Below are 13,962 nucleotides of genomic sequence, written 5' to 3' on the forward strand. Positions count from 1 at the left end.
TTCCTGTTAAGAGTTTTTCCTGTTTGCTGCACATATGTATCAAAGACAATTTGTTTAAGGCTAACATATACAATAATAGCATTAGTGTGTAAAGAACACTACATTGTTGTTAAGCATTGAACTAGTCAAATGCTCTACAATGTACCCTCTGTTGCCATTGTCAAATGTGTTGTTTTATGAGAAAGTAAAACAATTTCCTACCTGAACAATATAAAACATGACATAACTGTGATGAATTGTACTTTGAGATGTAGATATAATAAAATGTAGTATCTTAAAAATAATCACCTAAAAGGATTCAGTTAACAAAAATAAATATAATGGATTTAAACAGAAGCTGAATTTTCAATCTGCATTCATTGAACTACAGCATAAAAGATAAAAGGGCGATTTCCCCTAAATACTTTTAGCACTAAAGAGCCTCAAAAGGGCCAAGCTGGGGTCTAGTTCTGCAAAAGCTAGTTTAGCTGGCATATGAGTTTAGGCCACATTTAGCACAAGATGCCATCTTGTTAAAGGAGTTGAAGCACAAACTAGAAATGGCCGCTTGAGGATCATTAAGGAGCTGATAGTCAATTAAAGAGGCTGCACAGCATATTCGTGGCTAACCCTCTCCTTACAGCAATCAGATGAGTAAGAGTAAACAATTTTTGCTGAGGATTCCGTGTGTTACTTAAAGTCATGCTCAGCTCTCCCTGTCCACTTGCTGCTTCGAAGAGGTGGCTTGAAATACATGGGAGACTTTTGGGACAGTTAGTGAGGACTTCAGCAATACTCTATCAACATTTATTTTGAAAATTCTGAGGACATCAACTAAAGAGTAAGTATTTGTGCTGTTTTCCCTTATAGGAGTCACCAGGAGACACGGAATACTTGTTCACGGGCATCTTGCTAGGTTCCCCCTAGGACTAGATGAGAGATTGGAGAGGACATGGTGCCAGATAGAGAAGCACCAACCATTGCAGGAAAGAGGGACATGAGGGCAAGGTGGACACCATCCTCATTGTGGGTATGGAATAGCCCTCCTCCTCCACTAGAGTCTCCAATGCTGCATCCGTGAGCCTTCTCCCTGGACCCCTGAGCCATTCTGAAACAGGCAGATCTGTTTCAGCCAGTGCACTCCACACCTTCAGTGGTAGTGGATGCGTAGAACCAACGTATACTGCTCCACAAAATTTGCTTTTAGCCAGCACTTTGAGAGCTAAACCTACAACTATTTATTTTAGTTCCCCCAGGCAAATTCAAATTATGGTAAACAGCAGTTAGGTCCAAAACTGCAGATGAAAACCAGTCTTTCAAGCAAGCATGTCTTATTAGCATTGCAGCCACTTCATGCCTGTTTTCACCCTTCCACCAAAATAGCCCCCAAATGTATATCTAATGACTTCCTGACTCTATCTACCAGGGTATAAGGACCATGTCTTTCAACTCAATATTATAAATGATATAAAATCCTGTCAATAATGAATGCTTTTGTGTTTACTTGCTCCAGTGCTCTACACTAATCTGTTGTGGACTTCACCTTTTAATGGTGAGTTCTAGTTCAAACTCACCTGTTAGGGAGAGGCCAGGTGTTTCCCCATGGAGACAGAAATACCAGAAAGATAAATCTGTGTGGGCCACTCTCACGACTCAGCTGATTGCTGGGAGCCAAAGTGGAGACCTTCAGGGCAGCTGGGGCATAGGAGCCAGCGATGCGGAAGCTGAAGGCCTTCAAAATAGCAGATGCATGCTTCTGGCCACTTGTGGTGCAACCTGCCCACCGCCCTATGCTGAGAAGGTGCTAGCATGGGCATGTACACTGGAAGTATTGACAGTCGACAGATTGTGATGCCAAACATTCTCTCAAGCAGCAAATGTGCTGTAAACTTGGACAATGTAGATTCAGTTGATGCCTTTTCCCAGCCAATCACAGCTGAACATGTGTTCAGCTGCAAAAGGGGGATGCTCGCCTACTAGGTTATTTAAAGGGCCAGCTGTCCAAATTGCTGCTTGAGGTATTTTCAACTTACTTTTCCTCTTGCAAAGTTTATGGAAGTACATTTAGTGACTTTGTTGGATTCTGAAGGGAATGTTGCTGCCTCTTGATGGGGAGGTTTGAAAAGTTAGCAACCTGCCCACAGAAATCCTGCTGCAGTTATAGAGGCTATAGTTACAGTCTCTCTTGATCTGCAACACCACAGGGAGTTGGAGCTGAGACTGCAGAGGGAGGAGGAGAAGGAAGATGAAGAAAGTAGGGGGAAGCCATCTGGGAGCTCTTCATTCTGAACGGGCTGACCATTAAAGCCAGCTGAGACTACGGTTCCCTTAGGATTACATAGGGTATACCACACAGAAATAGGCCCTTCATCCTGTGCAATCCTTTCCGGAAATCAACCCCTCAGCATCACTGCTCCAAAATTCCTTACCTTTCAATCCTTCTGCTTTGTCTCATCACAGTGCCCTCTTGGCCAAAATCATGAAATAAAAATCACTTTCAGGCCCAAGCTTTAGGTTGCACCGCCTCAGTATGGGTGGCAGCAGTCTTGACTAGCTGGCTGACAGGCAACAGTAAGGGCACTGGTAGAGTGGCAGTGGTGGCAGCATAAATGCTGTCATCCTGGGAGACAACAACATGTTTGTACTCCACAGAGCCACTGACACTCCCCAGGACAGTGATCCTAGTGATCTGCTGAGGTACAAATTGCTGGACTGCTGCAAGAGCCTGTAAGCTTCTTTGAACACTGAGATCTGCAGGCAAGAAGGCAGCAGCCTGAGTTTACATAGGAGGAAGCATTTGTCTCATGAACACTGTCTAAGCTCCACTGCAGCACTCAAACATTGAGTGGCCTCTGCCTGTGCTGCAATAGAAGCTGAGACAGCAGCTACCAGATACTGCATCATGGCTGGATCAAGAAATGCTGTCATGGAGTTGACCACCAATTCCACATTGGAAAGGGTGGACTCCAAGCTCTGTGAAAAGCCCTATGCCAGGTTGGAACCAGACTCCATGCTCCTGTCTAATGACAACAGGCTTGCCAATGCACCAAGTATCTTGGTGTGCATGTTCATCAGCGTTAGCCTATAGGGACCCCATCAAAGTCCTCTTCGGAATCCCTGTAGCAGAACATCACCCTCTGACTCACTACATCCAGAGTCTGACTCTACACCAGGGTCTGTCACAGCTGTGATGTGGAGCACAGGCTCCACTAGCAGACTAAGGGGACGCAGGTGTGCCTGTCCTCCTCCAATTCTGTTCTGCTCCTTCCTGTTAAGGTCATCTCGTCCTGCAAGAGGGAGGGCAAAATGTCAGTGAGTGCACCACACTGTTTGGATGATGTTCCATTCACAACAGAATAGCTGGCGGTATGTGTAGACAGCGAGAAGTTGGTGTAAGGCTGGTAGCATTGGAAGGGTTGTGAGGGTGAAGTGGAGTATCTGGGTTTTAGATGTGTGTCCTGAGTGTCAGGGACTGCTGGCGGTTGAGTGGTGGGACTGTGGTGCAATGAGCAGTGTGATGTGGTGAGTAGGAGATGTGATGTGAAGATGCATTCACTGACCTTGACCACTCATGTGATGGCCTCTCTCTTCCTGTCAACCTCCTGGGCTAAGGCCTGCATCCAAGATTCTCAAACCCCTCTCTCTTCCCTATTGCTCCATCTGGAATGCTTCTCCATTGTTATGATGTGTGCCAGGCGGATCAAATCCACAAGGGAAACTTGATCACGTGGTTACAACTGCTTTGCAATTTGTATTTTATTTTGAGATGCGTGCCTTGAATTCAGAAGTAATAATACTACCGCAACTCCAGAGGTTTTTAGAAAACTAAATTAAACATTTATTAACAAAGGAAAAGGTTTCAAGCACATACATAGGTCTACAATTTGCTACTATAATAACTCCTAAAACCCTTAATTAACCTGACTCCCAATTACACCTCCATAAAGGCAACAGTAAAAACAAATACCCTGGACAGTCGCATTCAAAACGAATTTTCTCAGCTTCCGTTCCTGTAGACAGTAACTTGACGCACAGAAGCTGGAGGGTTTTCACACTTGTGTTAGATCTTAAAATGTCTTTTCTTACACAGCTTCATCTCCTTTATACATGTTTCTCCCTTTTAATGTAAATTCCATTGTTCCAATATGCCTTTGCAACTTTACTTTTCTCGTAATATAAATCTTTCATAATACTAATTTTATCAACAACCTTTGGGAAAAATAAACACATTGTTTGGCTTGGCTTCTTCTGGCTAGCTGTAACATTTACCATCTCTTTGAAATTCAGACTACTCTAATTTATTTAAAAATGCAAATTTTCCTTACACCTTGCATTCTAAAGCTTCAGCTATGTTTACGTATTTAGCATTTCAAGCCTAGCTTCTTGTTGATAACTCAAAACCTCCAGACCAACTGTCTCCAATTCAATTAAATCTCCCCCCACACACACACACACACATACACAGAGAAATTAATCCTAACCCCACTATTAACCCACTTTTACAATAAATCACAATAATATTATGAAAGTTATTATAGTTTCAAGACATCCATATATATAATTCCTCTGGAGACAGTCAGCAGCAGCTTCCTCACAATCATTGCAGTTCTCCTTTAAGAGGCACAGGCTGTGTTTAAGAGGTGCAGGCTAGGTGGGTCACATGCCAGCCATGCATGCTGCTGGGCCCCCTGTTGAGTGCTCAGCCAGCCAGCAGCACAGCTTGCCTCTGGCTAAACAATACAATGATTCAGATCAGCAGGCAGCAACAAGCTTGTGTGCTTCCTGCCCAACAGGATTGGGTATGGGCTCATCATGAATTGTGACACCCCCCCCCCCCCCCCCCCCCCCCCCCCCACTCCATGCACCTTTAGCCAATTCAGCATTGTGGGGAGAGCTAAAAAAAATGGAAAAGTGCAATGTCCTCTATTAACAAATATATATCTCATCCATTAGCTAGCTACAACAGTTACGTACCAACCAAAGCAGCCTTCACACTCAAAACAATCGGCATGAACCTTCAGTTGTTAAGGAACACCAATGGGCAGTATTGAAAGTGAACATTTGAGTCTGTTAACTTTTTTGTAATGACCAAGGATTTGCTGCAACTCTACTGCTCTCCTGGCAGCCCACATCAGAAGCTAGATGCCTTTCAACTGTGTATATTTTTTTGTGCATCACTGGCTAGGCCAGCACTTAATGCCCATCCCTAAATTGCCCTTTCTTCAGAGGGCATTTAAGAGTCAACCACATTGCTGTGGGTCTTGTGTCACGTGTAGGCCAGACCAGGTAAGGATAGCAGATTTCCTTCCCCAAAGGACATTAGTGAACCAGGTGGGTTTTTACAATAATTGGCAATGGTTTCATGGTTGTCATGAGGCTTTTAATTCTAGATTTTTATTGAATTCAAATTTCACCATCTGCTGTGCTGGGATTTGAATCCTAGTCCCCAGAGCATTATCCTGGGTCTCTGGAAAAACCAGTCCAGTGAAAATACCACAATGCTATAGCCTCCCTCATGCTACAGGATATCTTATTTTAATTTTATTGTTCTTCACTGACTTTTTGTTAAAGGTCTCAAACCCAATGCAATGTTCTGCTCAGATATCATCCTCACAAATATTATAACATTTCACCCTATGAAGTCATATGATATGGGTCAAGGGAAGAGTACAAACCTGAAAGGCCTACAAATCCTTGCAAAAAGGACAAGAAGAAAAAAGATTGAAGACTTGCCTGAGAAAAGAGCACTGTGGGTGCTGCAGATGCAAGCTGCCACACAGATATCTAGATAGCAGTGAGTACAGGTCACAATCTACAAGCCAAACTACTGAAACAGTAACAGAACCAGAGCTTAAGGTGAGCATGAAGTCTACATTGCCACTACTAGAACCTTTCTGAAGCATTAAATGCTTGCAACAGGCTCAACACTGCGATATTGGAGGAAGCAATTCTCCAGATACAGAACAGCTTCAGGTTTACATAAGGAGGACCAGAAGGGACAGGTCAACACTTTACTCTACAAAGTAGGGGCCATAGCAGATGAAATTATTCTAAGGCAGGGCGTCGATGAGACTTTGAGCTCACTTAAGGAAGCTCTCCAGGCATTCAATCGTACTTCAGTGTTTGAAAAAAAATGATAATTGAACGAGCAAAATTTAATGAGGCAAAATCCTGGGGAATCCATGGACTGATTTATAAATGACTTGTACAGACTCATGAAAAATTGCGACTATAGGATCTTCAGAGATGAATTAATACCCAATCATGTAGTGATTGGGGTCTTAGATGAAACTCTATCACATCTATATACATCTCAGTACTCTACACAAGGTTGAACTTTTGCTTCTCACCTGATCTCAGTCTCTTCGTCATGTGCCATTGCATCATAGTTACATCAGTAGTTACATCAGTATCAGGTGCTCCTGATGTTAACCCATTACACCGCATCTTCCCCTTAGTCTTTATCCCAACTATATACATACTCCTACATTTCCTACATGGTGAACTCTGGATTTTAACCGTACCACCCTGAGCAGTAAAATTCTAGATGTACAATCTTAAAGTCAAGAAACAGAAAAGCAAAATACTGCAGATGCTGGAAATTTGAAATAGAAACAGAAAGTTTTGGACTCAGCAGGTTAGGCAGTATCTGCGTAGCGAGAAACAACTCTCCACATGTTCTGCCTAACCTTTTGAGTACTTCCAGCATTTTCTGTTTTTGTAGTCGAGAAATGTTTTCACCAAAAGCTAAGCCAGTTTGTCAAATGTTACCATTCACAGACCACTTCAACCTGACGTTCAAGGTTCAATTGACTCTTCCTAGACTCAGTGGGGGGGAACTTGGTATGCCATTTGTTTATAACCTGGCATAAAATGGATATGCCATATATGCCAATTTCTGGTTGCAAGGGCCTTTCCCTAGCCCAGATTGTTCAGTGAGTAGCGAGGCAAGAACATGTCCAAATTGGACAATATTGCTCCTCCTATGAACTACCTTTTGGACTACAACTTGTACCTGCAGTAGGCTATTATTTCCTGGTGATGGAGAAGGGCCAATATCACATGATCCTCTCACCCATCAGATTAAGCATGGAAGCTATTGCTATGCTGCTTGGCTCATGCCTGGAAATGAGTGAAAATGAAATTTCAGATGTTAAGTCAGGATGATTCATTTTGACAACAGCATGGAATAATGTCTGGGGATCCACACCCCAAGATGGGAGGGAGAGTAGCTGTTTCCTTTGACAAACCTGCTGGTGAATCACAGAACAGGGAAGGAAGCCAAAGTTTAATGGGACAGTCCTCCCAGTTTCTGGGAGCAGAGAGAATAAAAAGATAATGGGACACATGCAGTGGCCAGTCAGCCCAGTTTGTTCCATGGTCAGACCTTAGCCTTGTAGAGGAAAAGGTCACCCATCTTCAGAACTGATCAGAGCCAGAAGGCTGTCCAGAAAAAAGTTAGATGACTCACATGGGATAACGTGGCATGGTTTATTGGATTTGTCACGCACAGACAGGGAAGTAATGTAAGCAAAGTAACTGAGATTTCAACTGTTACTTTGTACATTCACTTATTGTCTGCTAATTCAAACAGCTCATTAATTTGCATCTTTCCTCCTCTCACTAAAGGGTTTCAGTCTGCCTATAGGAAAAGTGCAGGTGAGTACACAAGTGAAAGAGACAAAATTAAGTTCAGATCACAAAATTGCTATGCCCCTGGATTAGCTGTCATGTGATAGATGGACTTCTAAATTTAGTGCATGGCCGCCACATGGGAAGGTCCAGCACTAGTGAACCCTGGAGAATATTTAAGGCAGCCCCAAAGTTTGTAACAAATGATCAGGAGCCTCCACCGCACACAAAGCATTAAGTTGCCAGTATCATTCAGCTTTTCATGTGGGAAATTAAATGTCAGTTTCATGTGAGGCCTGGTGGTGCGCTCAGTTCAAATTAGGATAAACTGACGAATGAAAATATGTTAAATGAAACACATTCTCAGTCCAGTTCCCAATGAGTACAAATTTACTTACAGCACAGAATTGCTCATAATTTTGCATTAATTTAGCAGACTCCATGCAAAAGGTCATAAATATGGTGTGTTAATAAAACTTTCTTCCACTAATATTCACAAATAGAGGAAATACACTTCATTACTGATGCAGGGCACACACCGATGTTTATGGGTTAGTAAAAACACCTATACCTGTTTTTGGCAATGTGCATGCAATACATGCCCAAACCAAGAGCCTGAGGCCAGCCTAAAATTTCATCTAAATATTCTGGGTGCGTTTCCTTCCACAAGCACTGTGCACTGAAAGACTATCATGTACTTTTATGTGGTGCTAAATACAAGTCAGTCTTCATCAAAGAAGACGAATTTGATTTCTACATGACGACAACGTTTCCTGAAATTCCTGATGACAAGGTTTCCTGAAATTCCTGATTGTTTAGCTAATTCCTGTTTGTGGAAGGTGGCTGATACAGAATGGGTGCATGTTACCTACATAAAACATCACTGCACTCTTTCAGAGATGCATTTCAATGCAATAAGGTGTCCTATAAATAATTCATCAGTTGTAAAAGGCTCCATGTAAAAATTAAAGAGATATGTTGGATGTCAACAAGGCAGAATCTCACTGCAATTTCAGGATTTTAGTTAAAAATCTCCACAGCATATATACCCCCAATGCAGAAAGAAGATCAAAAATTCTAATATTCTATCATTTCATAATTATGAACACCTGAAAAATCTAACTACACAGCAATTAATGGGTATTGTGGAATAGTTTAATTCAATACTTCTGCTTACATCATGATTTGCAACAGCATTGTTCAAATGGTTTAAATCTTTTTCTGAATCATAAGATTAAATTACTGCTTTCAGAGAGCTTGAGGCTATCTGCTCTTTTACAACATATGTACTGTTCATTTGGGATGATGGATGGTAATTAGTTTTGGGTCTAATTCTGTGCTAGCAACATCTGTCAATTTAGGGTACCTCGTTATCATGTACAATGATTCTCAACACTGAATGAATAATGCTTTTGATACTATTATTGTAGGTTTGCCAAACAAAATGCAGATTACTACCGGCCACTATCACTTCTAATTGCTAAATGATATATAGTTTCAAACAAAGAATGATGAGCTCTGAAGAAAAGTCATACGGACTCGAAATGTTAATTCTTGTTTATTTCTCTCTCCACAGATGCTGTTAGACCTGCTGAGTTTTTCCAGCATTTTCTGTTTTTGTTTCAGATTTCCAGCATCTGCAGTATTTTGCTTTTATCTAAAGAGCGCATTGTATTTGATTTGAACAATGTACAACATTTAAAGTTAAATATAAAATGATCCATATATAATATGCATTCTCTTTTAACAAATTTAGTTTATCTCTGTACAGCTTTCAAAAGATTAAAGATTTCAGCTGATAGAAAGTTATCATAAATCAAAGTTCATTTATTCAAAATATATTTGTTTAGGATCTGTTAAAACGTACAGACTTCAATAAATTATATTCAGTGCAATAGGACAAAATGTCACACTGATTTTATTTTGTAAGCTGTAAAATATGCAGGTCAACAAATTAATATTTTATAATCTTACCGCAGGCTTCCATCAAACAACAGACTACACGCATCTGATAGTAAATCTTAGCAGCTGTAATGTACTTTTAGAACTGTATCATGAGAACAAAGATGATAAATTAATATTTAATTATTAAGGAAATTATTTTTGATGCAGCTTACTTGGTTTTTTTGCCTGAAGCAAAATATTTTGCATCATTCTAATTTATCTAGAAATTAGCCTTGCTGACAAAATATTTGTGCATTGTGTATTGCATGCATTTTTAATACCTTTTCAGCCAATATGGGACTTTACACAGCTAGAAGAATATGAAATACAAAAGACATAATTAGGCCAAATTACATAGCCAACTGTTGACTGGGATTTTGCGGTCAATGGCAAAATGATGACACATGCCACTGAACTCAAAAAAGCTGTCCACAAAACTATAGCGATCTCTTTTGATCTCTTTTCCTGACAAATTCTCCTGGAACCATCTATAGGAGATCCCTGTGTACAATAAATGATGTCATCAATCAGGCTAAGCGCCGAATCACACTTAAGAATTCTCACAGTCAGCATATAAAGGGGTAAAAATCACTGATCATTGTTCACTTTTCAAATCATTTACACAGAGCAAAATAAAGAATGGTACATACATGTGGAATTAAGGTATAAGTAGATATATTACAAACAAACTTTTAAATATATATTTATTCTTAAAAATCTATGAATTCTGTAATGGAAAATATGAAATCACACAAATACCATACGTAAAATTATTTTCAGTGCCAGAGAGATTACTCAGTAATAATTATGACTTAGTCCACTGTTAAAAACTCAGTTACACCTCATTCTACAAGGTGCAACTTTTTCAAAAGATTTTACAGCAAGAAATGGCATAAAAAATGGAGGCTTGTGTCAAATCAGTGATTTCTGGATGATTTCCATCTGTAGGGATTTCAAAAGAACAATGTGAAGCAACAAGGATTCGCTGACAGCAACTTCTTCATTTCCATGTTAACTGTACATGTGCAAATACCAGAATTTTCTATCAGTTTCATGGACTAACGTCAGTGAATGTTTACAGTTTCGCCATCCTTACACCTGCAAAACTGAAGTCATTGGCCCCATCACGGGTGGGACCCTCGCAGGCGAGGCAGTGCTCCAGCCAGAAGCCCATTGACTTGCAGCAAGATTGGAAGATCGTGGCAGCGGGCGGATGTGGAAAATCCCGCCGAATATCTATTGTCTGCTTTTCTGTTCAATCTCATGTAAGGAGGTTATTTCCTCATGTAATGCTATCAATTTTTGTGATCATGATAAGCACATTTTTTTAAAAATTGAGGCACAAATGAGATCATGAGCAAAAACGTTGACTACCTAAAAATACCCCTTCTACTCTTCCCCAATTCACCTATTGCTCAGGGTCATGAGTTTCCTTACCTGAACTAGTACGACACTTCCATTCCCCAAAGAAAACTATCTTTGTGGCCCTTTTTGGTGTTACTTCATTTTAGTGTCAATCAATATTGAGTTACAAAAACTTTTCTGTTACAGGATCCCATCTGCATTAGATGGAACCCTTAATTGTAATTTTCATTTTTCTTCACTTTGGATCTGAAACCAGATCTTGCAGGATTTCTTGGTTAGCCACAGTGTAACACAAGAAGGAATCTTTCAGGTCTCTAAAAATATTGTTGAGAAATTCGCACAGGTAGAGTTTTTGTTTGTTCACTATTAAGAACATAAAACTGATATACCCAAGTCCAGCTAAAGACTTTCACTACAGGCTGACAAGAGGCAAGGCTTAGGAGACCTGTGTGTGCAAGGGCTCAACCAATTAAAACCTTGCAGTTTATTAGCATATATAGTATTGGTAAGTTTCTTGCCACTCGTCCAGCCAGGACCACTGACTTGCTTGGCCATCAATAGCCAACTTCTCATTAATGAGCCAGCAGCTTTGTCATTCATGAACATTGCTCTGGAATACTGGCTTAATTATTGAGTCACTCATACAGGCTGACTCAATTTTGGTGAACAGTATCAAAAAAGATAAAGATGAAGTTGAAAAGAGATCTAGGGATCTTCGTAGGTTTGGTATCCGATATGCCCATTGTGGAATAGTCATTAACCGGGCAAATAAAATGCTAAATTGTATTGCCAAAACAGTAGATTATGAGTCAGAGGAAGTCAGACTCAAGCTACTTAATGCATTAGTCAGACCATACTTTGACTACAATGTCCAGTTGTGATTACTGCGACACAAGAGAAACATTCAAGCCCTGGAAGCAGTTCAGGAAAGAGTCATGATGCTGAGCCTTGAAATCCAAACAGTGAAATAAAAAATGTGTGAATCAGTTGAAAATTAATATGAGCTACAATGGGCCAAATGATCTTCCTTATTTGTATGCACCTTCGATTGCTGGGTATATTATTTTGAAGCAACCCCAACTCTAAAGTGACCTTGAGTACATCCCAACATGAAGGATGGTCACTTGTCATCAAGTGGCCAAGTCTAAGAAGAAACCAAATGTTATAACTAACTGTTCCACCCAGTCCCTCACATTTCATAAATATTAAACAGTTAACATAATTTTCCGTTTCTTTAGTATTTCTATGAAATTTAGTACTGAGAGATACTTGGAGCCAGATTTTCAAATCGGGGTTGGGGACCCAACGCCTCCACACCCCACACCACAACTGCCTTGCAACTGCCCAACTTGAAAGATAAAGAAACAGCAAAACTCTCTCTTTGAATTCTGAAATAATTCCTATGTTTTCTCTCTACTGTTCATTCCATTATTAAAACATGATCTGGAGGTTAACTGAAGAAACAACGTTAAACGGCAGCAATTGAAACATTCTTTTTATATAGCAGAACAACAAATTAACATCATAGGCACAGGGAGATACCATGACAGGTTTATCATTGCAAACTGGAGTACAACATAGATTATAGATCAGTTTACAACCTTTTCAAATTGGGCAATTTCCAAATTATGACATGAGAATAATGGACCCAACCAGATCATAAAGCAATTATAGCCTAGAAATTACCATATATCATATTAGTATACAAGACGATAAACTGCTGGTACCTTTAAAATAGTAGGAAGAACTCATTCCAATTACTTGCGATTTGCCCAATTTGGAAGCCTCATAATGATTGGAGATTAGTGAATTAAATTCCTAGCTTTGTAATACACATTTAAATTCCATGTGCTTTTTTCATCCAATTGCGAACAGATTTACTGAATAAACTGATTATTGGAGCAATTCCCTTTCCTCTTTATCCCAAGCCCTCTAAAGATCAGAACCTCATGCTGAATGGATAATTCAATCTTTCCATTTGAATAAGAAAGTTGTAAACAGTGAAATTTGTTTTACATGCAACTTTGTTTAGAAAAAGTTCTCTTATGAATTCCTCTTGAAATTAATTTATCTGCAAATGGCAAATTTCAAAAGGAGTTTAGTAAAGTTAGCTCACATGACTGAGTTGACAACTGATTTAACATTACCTCAATGAAACAACAGTGCAGGGTATAGCTGCGTTCCAAACCATACTTTAGCAATAGACAGGGAAATCCAGTAGGTGGGGAAAAAGAATCAAAATGACCTTACATAATTTTAAGGTGTTTGGACACTTGCTCCTATATCCTAATCCTTATGGGAAATATGAAGTGGATTTGATTTCTAAGTCCCTCTGTTTGGCGTTTATTTAGAGTAAGAATTGAAAAGTGGATGTAAGGTGTCAGATGTCATATTTATCTGTCTGTGTAGAGAAAGTTAAAATCATTAAAGTTGTCAGTTATTAGCCCAAGGACAGTGGTGCATTTAAAGCTGGAGAGATTTAAAACTCCTACCCACTCAGCAGGGCTTTTATCAGCAATATTTATATTGACACAATGAAATAGTTTTAAGGGTAGTTCACCAAGTTTCAGAATATTCAGCTTGGAAATCAATGTGATTATTTGAAAGAGGTAACCAATGACATTTATACAAAAGCAAAACACTGCAGATGCTGGAAATCTGAAATAAAAACAGAAATGCTGGAAATATTAACAGGCCAGGCAGTATCTGTGGCGAGAGAAAGAGATTTAACATATTAGGCTTTGAGCTTGAGTGGAATTTTCCATTCTGGAGGCTGGGTGTGGTGGCGGGCGGGAAAGTCAGCGTGATTCCCGTTGGGTGGCGTGGTAGGTTTTTGTGCCCGATTTTCCGCTTTCGAGGTCATTAGTTATGCATCAGCAAGGAGCTCATCAAATCTTGGGGTGGGGTGGGCAGGAAGTCGCCTGCCCTGCCGTTGCCTCATGGAGTCAAAGGTCCTGGCATTTAACTGGCACCTGCACAGACATTCACTCTCTTCAGGCCAGGTGTGTTGTTTCATACTGGTTCTCAATTGTGCTCAAAAGA

General features: G+C 40.1%; 1 protein-coding gene across 1 annotated transcript in view; it reads right to left on the minus strand.

Annotated features, from left to right (window-relative positions):
* nfatc2a (nuclear factor of activated T cells 2a) overlaps positions 1-13,962 on the minus strand; it is a 174,322-nt gene that overhangs the window by 147,061 nt on the left and 13,299 nt on the right. The window lies entirely within an intron of this gene.

Source organism: Carcharodon carcharias, chromosome 14, assembly GCF_017639515.1.
Source record: "Carcharodon carcharias isolate sCarCar2 chromosome 14, sCarCar2.pri, whole genome shotgun sequence".
Lineage (NCBI taxonomy): Eukaryota > Metazoa > Chordata > Chondrichthyes > Lamniformes > Lamnidae > Carcharodon > Carcharodon carcharias.